Genomic DNA, 11,518 nt, shown 5'->3' on the forward strand with positions numbered 1-11,518 from the left:
TGATGTTTGAATGCACCATGTCCATATTAATACAGCTGCGTTAACTATCCAATATATCCACATAATAATTCGAACATAATTGCACACAACGAGTATTTTCTAAGACCGATAACTGCATGAGAATGAAAGGGTTTTTTAGTGGCAGGTTTGTGTGGGGGGCGGGATGTGCAAAGAAGAGTGTGTGTGCGGGGGGGGGGGGGGGGGGCAAGATACTAAAGGACAATAAACTAAATGATTTCTGGGGGCGGGAGCGGGGGTGTAATGTAGATTGTTGCAGTCTGCATATTATACTTTTAAATGATGCTCTGGACACGAAATATGATGGGCAGATTTGACCTTGACCTTTGATTTACCACCCTAGTTCATGCACTCTACACATCCTCATATCACCACCTACATACATCCCAAGTTTGAAGTCATTACCTTGTATGGTTAATACACTAAATATGAAGGGTAGATCTGACCTTTGAGCTCAGATTATGACCTTGACCTTAAACCTACAGATCAATATCATGTTCTATGTACATTGTCTCATCACTATCTACCTACATACCAGGTTTGAAGTCAATATCTTAAATGGTTAATAAGTTATGCTCCGGACACTAAATATGACGGACGGCTTCGAATTTTGAGCTCAGTTTGTGACCTTGACATTTGACCTACGGAACCGGTTTATGTGCTTTGTACATCGCCTCATTGCCACCTACCTACATGCCAAGTTTGAAGTCAATACCTTGCATGGTTATTTTGTTATGCTCCAGACACAAAATATGATGGACAGTTTCGACCTTTCAACTCAATTTGTGACCTTGAACTTTGATCTTCATAGTCGATTCAAGCGCTCTTCACATCGTCTCATCGCCATCTATCTATATGCCAAGTTTAAAGTTACCTTTCTTCGTTATAACTTTATGCTCCGGACAAAAATTATAACAGAAAGACAGACAGACAGACAGACGTACGCGTCATCACATCACACATCCGTTTTTTCAAAACGGGCGTATAAAAAGAAAATGTTAAAATGATTTATATCTAAAAAAGTGATTCATCACTGTTCCAGATTTGTAGTATATTGACATGTATCTAATTCAAAGCATCTTAAATAGATTATGTAAAATAATAACAAGAAGACATGTGTTTTAATAATGGCTCTGTAATAGGTCATCGACCTCTGCCTGTGGCCATTATGAAAATATTATAGTATTTCCTATACAATATATACATTCCAAACCATGCATCAGACCAATCTTGTGTAACTGCAGGTAACTGCAGTTTGTTCGAAAAAAATTCGGCATGATTTAATATGATCAAGTAGACGTTTGCATCTATCACATAATCTCTTCATCTTAGAAAAATGCCGTTATTAAGGCAATGATATACATTCACTTGTTCACACTGTTACTCAACATTCACTCTCGTTTCAATTTTATTCGGGTGTTACATATCAAGTTAACATGTGCAAATGAAAGGTATACTGCTGTGAAGTGGAAGAACGCCTTGGGCTAAGCAAGAAACTTTACAACAAAGAATAAATAAACGTTTTATCAGATACTCTCTAATTACAAAATGGCACACTTAAACTATTGCCCCTCACGGACTGACCCTTTAATTCTGGTATGACATAAGGGGCAGATTCTGTGATACTTCAGATTGTCACAGATAGAACAGTATAAGAAATGTCCACATGGAATGTATGTAACTTCTCTGTTTCGTGTCTTACAGTTGATGCACAATATGCGCTCTGTCAGTCTTCTGTTCTCCTCTGTGACATCACCTTCAACTATAGAATATAAAACAAACATGCTTGTTAACAATACCCCGACTATAGGTCAGTCTTACTATTTTACTAATTATTTAATAAATGATACACGAAGAAGGCTAAAGGTACAGTTAAACTGAACATGTGAAACAAGCAGACAAAATAATAGATTTCTTCTGGTAGAATGATTTACCTGTTACATTGCTTGTCAAGGTCGGTACTTTGATAGGGGGAACCATTATTGGTGTAAATGTACAAATACAATCGGAACATCTTGCGTATGACTTTCTCTGAAATAAGTACAAGTTTCCATAATGTTGTAGCAATATTTATTTAAATTTTAGATTGAGATAGTAGGTAAAATATGAGTGGCTTATTAAATAGTACAGCAATAGCTATAAAAGAGGCAAATAATGCTTTATGTTTTATGGTGTATCTTATACGAGCTATTTCGTTTTGATAAGTACATTTTATCCTACCACTAACAGTCAATACAATAATTTAATTATGGGTAATTATTGACCATCGAAAATGATAGAAATAAAATCAGTGTACGTTTGTCTTCAGCAAAACTTCAAACTAACTTTCAATTATACAATTTTGAAAGTCCTTTGTTCTGTGACAGCTGAAAAACTTGTTTGCATTCTGATTTGATTGCTTTAATAATAAAACAGAGTAAAAATACAAACTATATGGATTCTGATTTACTTACCACGGTTTTATCAACAGATATATGCTGGAGAACTGCTGAACGTAAATGCAATATGATATTAGAGATCATCAATTTGTATGTAACACTGGGATATTATGCAACGCTGTGTATATGCACATACTTTTGTCTTCAAATCTAGTAATGAACCTGCGAATGATAATGTTGTTGTTTTTTTCGCATTTATATGTTTATCAATATTAATAACTAATAATTTAAAATATATAAGAACTGCAATAAAATGATATTGCTTTACATCTGTAGTCTGGTTTATAAGCCTGCCCTACATATTACATTTATTAAAAAAGAAAATTACTGTTCGTGATGAAACTCATATAGCGGCTTTCTAGCTGCTTTTTATGGTAGATGAAGGCCCCAGAAGCCTATCAGGACATTATTTCACGCACAGACAAGCACCTGTATGGAATGACCGTCCTTTTCTTAGACAGCTTGATGGCTTACTTACATGAAACAAATCTACGCCCCAAGCGAGGTTTCGAACCCACAGCCGTAAGAGCGAAATACTTAGGTAATTTCTACGAGGTTATTTACACTTCTAAATTATACTTGCATTGATTTGACATGAACATTCCCATAACGTTCCTGTACAAATTACCACAAAATGATTTTAAAATCTAGACTTTAAGTACCTGGACAAATCAGGCGGGAAATCGAAATCAGCAATATATGTATCATGCCAGCGGTGATAAGCCACGTCTCCTGATCAACGATCCTTTTGAATACTTTCAGCAATATATTGATAAGGACAGCAATTTTGTTTATATATACAGTTAAATGTGTATCTGAAAAAAATATTTGCTACATATGAAATGTAAACATACAACAAATAACAATGTTGTTAGAAATAATGTGTTATTGATAAAATTTAGTTTGACATTTTGGGTATACCATCAAACTATTTTCTGTGATTAATTAAAACAACGTTTTTCATATTTATAAAGTCTACAACACGATCCATTTCTGTATATCAAATACGTCTTTATTCTAAAACATCTACCTACATGAGTTCATGGAAAACGCTACCATCAATACCATACAAGCAATGTTGACGATTCCTGCAGAAAGCGACATTAATAAGAATGCTGTATCCGTATCTGTAAAATGACGTCACGGTATAGGTTTTAACACTGCCTGAAATGAATGAATTTTGTCCATTTTTCTGTTATAAAAACCTGCACATTGACTTACATGCACAAAATGTATATTTCATTGGAAAAATAATGCATTTAAACAAAACGCATTGTACTTTTACCCGGCACAACAGAAGTGTTGATTCAAAAGCCAGTTTATGTCAAAGCTAAATTAAAATCTGTATCACAAAATCATCGATATTGTGATTTTCCGACATACTGCCATTATAAAGCACACGCCTCTTTCTTTTCTATTTGCAGAATTACCAATTTTGAAAAAAAAAAAATCATGGTTTAATCAAAAGACAATTAACAGCTCATGAATTGAGAGATACTCTTGTAAAAGAAGTTTAAGTCAAATAAATAGTCTAGACCAGATTAATATTACAAGTACAAGCATTTTGTTAGCATTCCGTCCCGTATAGCTTTTTTTTTGGTATAAATTCAAATATATATGTTAGTCTTTATGGGTCAAAATGGCAGAAAACAAAATGACCGCCGAATTAAGATATTTTCCAGTTAAAGCATATTTAATAGTATCACAATTACCAAGAAATACATGTATATGGCTTTTTTACAAAAGTTATGTGTAACAAGGTTATTGATTAAAAGTGTAACAATTTTTATCGAGCCCGCTTGTGGAAGTGAAGACATAGTTGTCCAAATGGCTGTTCGGTGTATGTGCGTGCGTCAATGCGTGCGTCCGTCCGGATTTGTTTGCCCGGACTATAACTTTGACATGCATGGAGCAATCTAATTTATATTTGGCACGAATGTTAACCTCAGTGAGACGGAGTGTCCTGCGCAAACCTCACGTTCCTAACTCAAAGGTCAAGGTCACACTTACAGGTCAAAGGTCAAATTCAATAACGACCTTGTCCGGAGCATTGCTTCTTCATGCATGGAGGGATTTTAATGTAACTTGGCACAGTTGTTTACCATCACGAGACGGAGTGTCATGCGCAAGAATCAGGTCCCTAGGTCTAAGGTCAAGGTCACACTTAGAGGTCAAAGGATACAAGAATGACAACTTTGGCTGGAGCATTTCTTCTTCATGCATGGAGGAATTTTGATGTAACCTGGCACAAATGTTCACCACCATGAGGCGGAGTGTCCTGCGCAAGAACCAGGTCCTTAGGTCTAAGGTCAAGGTCACACTTAGAGGTCAAAGGTCAGATACAAGAATGACTTTGTCCGGAGCATTTCTTTTTCATGCATAGAGGGATTTTGATTTAACTTGGCACAATTTTTCACCATCATGAGATGGAGTGCCATGCGCAAGAACCTAGAATTACTTCCCTTTGTTGTAACTATAAATAGCTTATATTGTAAATTTTTTATAACTGGTCGCAGGGAAAAATAAAGACCACTTTTCTGTAGTACAACATGCATGTTACATCCAATTTTGAGGTGTATTTTGACCTATCTCTACTGGTAAGGATTTTTTAAAGATTTACTTCCCTTTGTTGTTACTACAAATAACTTATATTGTAACTTTTTGCATTTTTTTTTATTTGGCATAAATGTTTGCCTCAGTGCGACAGAGTGTTGTGTGCAACTCCAAGTCCTTTTGACAGCTGACGGGCTCGACATGTTGCCCGTAGGCGTCTAGTTAAAGATAAATTGCTTCTAGTTTAAATATGTGCCCATTTATGAATAACAAAAAATAATAATATAAATTTCTAAATTGACATTTAGCCAAAATAAAAATTGTTACTAGACAAGCCATGTTAGTTATCTGCAAACTCGACTATTAGAAGCTAAATCCATGAAATGTTCGTCACATTGTTATTTTCAAACTATATTCACCCGTAATTGAAACGTTACAACCTTTGATAGTTCCAGTTCATTTGTTAATTTACTCAAATGCATAACCTGGAATTTTTATCATCACATTTGCATGCTTAGTATATCTACACACAGGGCCTATTTATTTTGCATTTACATCTAAAAGCCCTACATCAAGATGTACACTTGCAAGCAATAAACTTCGTACAAGCTTGAGGAATGAGGTCATGAGTAATAAGAACGGGCTTAAGTGTGTCATTGGCCACCTTCGATCCGATCTCTTGCTTCCCCAGTCAGGGCATGTGTTCACAACCTGTAGACCTGCCGGACATAACATTTCGAGCACTGTCAGCACCATCAATATTTTGCCTATACGTTTTGCAAATACAACTTTCACAGTATTTTGGCTTTTCATCAGCCAGATCTCCATTTCCAAGACCTTCTGTCAATTCTGCATTGGCTGTAAAAATGTTAAATGCAAATATCTTTCGAGATTTTGCAAAAATATGATGTTGTATCACTGCCAACGAGTGCATGAAAGGCAAGTTAATTTCTTCGCAACTCATCAGATATTAATGACACAGGAAGCACTTAAACGCTTGGACAATGCTTTTGGAAATGCTACATCTCTAATTTTAATTACCATTCTCACTGGTTGATGTGTGGTTGTATGTTGTTCTCATTGATTGATTTGATTGGTGGATGTCTATAGCAGTCAAACACTACACTTAAAAAGGATACTAATTATGTTTACTTCTTCTTTTTTCTACATTTCTATTAAAACTTACCCATCCACAACATATGTAGAATTTCCTTGTATGTTAATTTGGTCATTAATCACAATGTCCTTGACAAATACATTTAACAGTATGAATGCCTTGCCCGTTTTTCAGAATTTCATTTGTTTCAGACCGGACAGGAAAATTCTACCTGGCAACAATTCATGCTTTAGTATTTCGTCCATACAGACTTTTCCATCCATGTCACCGGCGATGTATTTAGCCGCTATATTCGCAAAAAGAGGGATCATACAGAACCCTTAGACCGTACCTTACAGCTTGCATGGGCAGCAGAAGCAATGGAACCATTTCCAAGTTTTTATTTCAACCAAAACTGAAGTTAGGAAGTCGATCATTCTTAAGGGTAAATAGCACAGTTGCCTATATGTATATAGGACAAATATTTTCCTACGGGCAGAATATCTTTAAACTTTGTGTACTGACTGAGAATCAAGTTTAAAGCGGAAATATGTATTAAAAAACATAGGTACCCATGCTTGATCATGAACTATCTGCCCTTGAAAGCCGGAAAATACTGAAAAAATCGGCTTTCAAAGGTTAAAGAAATTCTGCCCATAGGAAAATTTTGCCCTATATACATAATAGGCAACTGTCCCATTTACCCTAAACAAATTTGTCAGAATGACCTATGAAGGTGCCATTTTGCAATAAAGCAACGAGGTTTTCTATGTTTTCATAGTCCTTCATTTCACTTAGCGCCCCTTGTAAGTTACTGTCTCTATATTTGTTTATGGTAACTCAGTAATCCTCAGGTAGCCTGTGTTGTTATCGTTTGAGCCTTCATTTCTTGACACCAAAAACCTGACATCCAGCTGAATAACCCAGAAGAATGGGTTTAATATTTCATGTAAAACAAGCCTTTTATGTGTTCACCAATTTTTTTTTCAAGTAATTGGTTGATATGTACAGACACCTATTTTAGTATACGATTTCCCTGTATGCAGGCACTACCCAATTCAAATCCATAAGTTTAAAGTTTAAAGTTTAAAGACCTTACTTTAAGTGATACAAGTACCAATGACAATTAGCCATCATGGTATTGTAATCCGTTCACCACAATTGTCAGTAGTGATGAACATCAGAAACGACAGATACACACATTAAAAGTTAGATATCTTAAATCTAAATGTGTTGTATATGGTATTCTGTCCATCACAGATATGTGTTAATTACGTGTTAATGTTCCCTTTGGCTTTGTCTAAAAATGATAATTTTAAGACTGCAAAACATTTTATACAGTACTTCATTGTGTCTTTGGATCAAAACCCTTTACACCGAGGTATGCTCTTAATATGACCTGATAGACATCTGTAAAGATAAATATATTAATTATAATTTTGCCCTTCAGTGGCTTTTACCAGATCACAGTTTATTCGTTTATTTAAGTCTCATCATTGTACAACATTGCATTATACATTCTATACAATTCCTGCTTTAAAAGTACAATGTCATTCAAGATTTGAATTATTAGAGAAAATAACAAGTCTTACACCCTATCTTGACAAAAATGTACAAAACTAAAAGTTAAGAGAAAATCATTATTCAGGAATGATAATAATTTTCATAGTGAAGTTATGTCTGAAATTTACGAATATATATGTTTGCCCAGATACGAACAAAATGCATGTCACCTTTTAAACAAGCACAAGTCAGACGAAAGAGGAGTCATATTACAGTAAGCATTAGAGAATGCGCACGCACGTTCTATATCTAGGTCGAATTTAAAACCAATGAAAACCGTGGGAAAAACATAAATTAAATATAAAGATCAAGGTTATTAACAAGCGATATAATTTCATTCGTTAATGTGTTTACATTAAACGATTTATAAACAAACTTGCTGTGCTTTTTCTGAATGCGAGTAATTCCTGAATACTAGTAGTATATGACTTCGTGTTAATACCTACAATCACAATTTGTTTTAAAATCCAAATTTATAAGTTAAAAACACTCCCCGTAATGAGCCCCAAAATATCAGCGACTGACAGTTTTATCACAGTTGGCGACCAATCAGAAGGAGCTGGAGCAAGGACAAAATTAAGTAACTACCAAACACACGAGAAGTAAATCTATTCTTGTTTCCACTATTTTATTACGAAACAAAATCAGTAGGGGAGCAGAAAGAAATGATATTAAACGGTGAAGCTAACTGACCCTTGTGGACAGATAAGGCATATGACAGAAACATTGATAAGAATAGATTTTCCACAGAAGAGTTTCATACTCAGTCATACGAGAGATTGGTGCGTAGAAATCAGCCGTCTGGTCTTACGGCAAAGTTGCTAAGAATATGTCAAACTGAATGAATCAAAGCTGCCACCTTAACAGATCACCAATACTGCCCTCTGCCATCTTTACATTATTTTTTAATAAGAGGCAAACATTGGTTTACGAAATGGAACTCGACTGGTGATGTTTGTGTTTAGCAGTAAAATGTTGACATCTTCATGTTTTGTTGCCATGACATTTCGTACTAGTTCGTACTATTCCGGAAATTTGGTGTTTCAGATGCGCATTTATTTAACCGAAATATGCAACTTTGTAATATTTTCTAACCAAGGAAATGTCGCGGACGTGTAGAGTTTTGTAGAGGTCGTGGGATTCTACCAAGCTCCCGATAGTCGCACATTCCTGATCCGTTGCTTTTATTTTGGATAACTACCTAGATAAATTTATAACATCCTTTTGGAGCATAGCACACAATTAAATATTTGATTTTCTAGCTTTTGGTGGCGGAGGAATGCTCCGGTTGCCCCTCCGAACTTTATTTCAGTCAGGGGTAAAACCACCGACCTTCGATAAGACAGCTAGTTGATATGCGAGGTTTGGAACAAACAGCGATGTGGGGAAAGTGATTCAGTGACAATTCCCACTCGGCAAAGGAAGCCCAATAATGAAATGTGCTACGCCTTCCTTCCCCTTGCCACCGGCTGCAGCGGAACACGTTAGAGATCATTGAACATACTAAATGATCACAAAATATCAAAAATAATAACAACGCCAAGAACAGGGCGAAGTTTTATGACCGTAAAACAGCACTCTATTAAATAAACGTATAAAACGATCCTTTGGAAGGACCTGATTTGATCATGTTCATGAGCGGTAATGACAAGTGCAACACCCCTCACGCCTCATCCCCTTAACATTGGCATATTTCACATGTACAGCAATGCCATGTTTTACAAGAAGTAATTAAGATGTATTTGATTTCTAAACATTTTGTTGGGCGTCCGTGGTCGAGTGGGAAAGACTTTAAGTCACTTGCCCAACACCCCGGTTGGTTCGATCCCTGCTCCTTTACGGTTGTTATCAGGATGAATGCGGTAGGCTGGTGATTCTGCCAAGGCCTGTGCCTAAAGTAATATCCTATGAGGCTCCTTCAACCAATAAAGTCTAAAAGTTGACATACGAACTAACTTGTTCCGGTGTGACATAAGCTCAACAAAACAATTAGCACTTGAGGTTGACGAAAGTGCTAAAGATACCGTACGCGGCCCTGATTTCTTCATAAAATGCCAATGGGTGGACGGATAGCTCAGTGGTTTGCACACTGGCCTTCCAATCCTGAGGTCGGGGGTTCGATCCCCGGCAGCTACTCGGGAATTTTCAGAATCCTTGCGTGTATCAGTGCTATACACTGGGCACGTTAAAGAACCAGGCGGTCTATTCGCAACGAGCTAGGCTAAGTTAGCCGGACAAGCCTGTATCTGATTTCTGATATCACTGTCGTTGGGGCTTTGTCTCACTCTGTCCCTCTGGTCAGATCGCTCTGTGTCTGTACTAGAAGAGGATGAATCATGCGCCCTGTGTAGCTGCATTTGAACTATGTAAAGCGCCTTTGAACGTGAAATTGATCATGAAAAGGGCGCTATATAAATCTGGTATAATAATAAAAATCATAATAATAATACCTTAATAAAACAGTGAACATACCTTAATCGTACTATTTCCTTTTAAAGTTCTTAACACTCTCTAGTTCAGGTGTCATATATATTGTAGTATTTGTAGTAGGCACTGGAGTATGAGTTTGAGTATCCAAAGGGGGGCATTTTGCTTCTGCGCTTTTCCTGCTGTTATGTCTATAAGACCTGTCACGTTTGTAACGTTATGTAAGGTTTAAAAAAATACATTCTCTAATGGACAAACTTAAATTGTAATAAAAAGGTTTTAGTTAAGCTTATAATGAAACTATGTCAAATTTGGAACACGTAAATCCCATATTGATCCCCATGATACAATTTAATCACATCATTACACACGTACCTCGTGATCTGTCGCTGTTATTTGATTGGGTATTTACTGCATACAAACATAAAAAATAAGAAACGAAGATTTTAAACATTATCCCTGGTGAGCCTCTCCATGTTCAATCAATAATACAGTTGTTTCTATATTTATACTTATTTAGTATTAGTCTCTCACTTGTATATGTGTGGAAAATGAAAATTTCTTGGAATACTACGCACAGGCCCGTAAAGCGTAAAACAATTGTTTGTTTCCGGTATCCCGACCTGTTCTAAATGTTTGTTTTTTTGTCTCGGATAATTTCTTTTTCAACTTTTCAACAGAAAGTTGTAAAACTGCACTTTTTATGTTTTCAAAATGGTCAGTGATGTTAGAAATCAACTTATTGATGCTCTAAAGGCATAACTCCCTTATTTGTATTTATTTTTTGACACAAAAATAATTTCCGAAAAGTCTCACTTAATAAAAAAATTCATGTTACCAGAAACAAAGAATTTTTATAGGCCTAACCAGTCGTGCTGCTACATGGAACAAAGATACATGAGCCAGTATATTAAACCCATCACGATTTCCATAATCTCGCAGGTTTCTAACCTCTCGTCTATGCCCCTGCATGTCATGAAAGTTTGGTCGCCTTGGGTATTGTTCGTGATCACTTTCATCAAATTCCATAAAATGTGAATTATATGCCCTACGTCTTGCCACTTGCAAACGTCTGCCACATTCTTAAAACCTTACGATTAACCGTCGCCACTAGTCGTTGAGTTTCTGTGTCAGCCTGATTATCATCCGTCGACCTCCTTCATTGCGAACCCACTCCTTTGTCTGCCGTGTATGGCCCCTTATGTCCTGTGTTGACACAGTCTCGATGCTCGAGCTAGGTATCTGAGTAGCTATAGAGTAGTTCCACATCTTCCACATCACTCCCATCTGTAAAGAATCCTTGTGTACTCTCTTTAGTACCACGGTGTAAGTTGACCTGCACCTCGCTGTCAAAATAGGGCATGTTTGTCTAACGTTTAATACCAGAATATACAGGTAGAAAGAGTTATGGTTCTGCTATACG

At 36.3% G+C, this 11,518-nt stretch overlaps 1 long non-coding RNA gene across 1 annotated transcript; it reads right to left on the reverse strand.

Annotated features, from left to right (window-relative positions):
* Positions 1-202: 202 nt before the first annotated feature.
* On the reverse strand, positions 203-3,621 carry LOC128548259 (uncharacterized). The gene is made up of 5 exons (XR_008366904.1): positions 3,491-3,621; positions 3,119-3,271; positions 2,472-2,618; positions 1,953-2,049; positions 203-1,780 (listed from the first exon to the last, which is right to left on the reverse strand). It is a non-coding gene; the product is annotated as an uncharacterized LOC128548259 (long non-coding RNA).
* Between the last annotated feature and the right edge of the window lie 7,897 nt (positions 3,622-11,518).

Source organism: Mercenaria mercenaria, chromosome 14 (genome assembly GCF_021730395.1).
Source record: "Mercenaria mercenaria strain notata chromosome 14, MADL_Memer_1, whole genome shotgun sequence".
Taxonomy (NCBI): domain Eukaryota; kingdom Metazoa; phylum Mollusca; class Bivalvia; order Venerida; family Veneridae; genus Mercenaria; species Mercenaria mercenaria.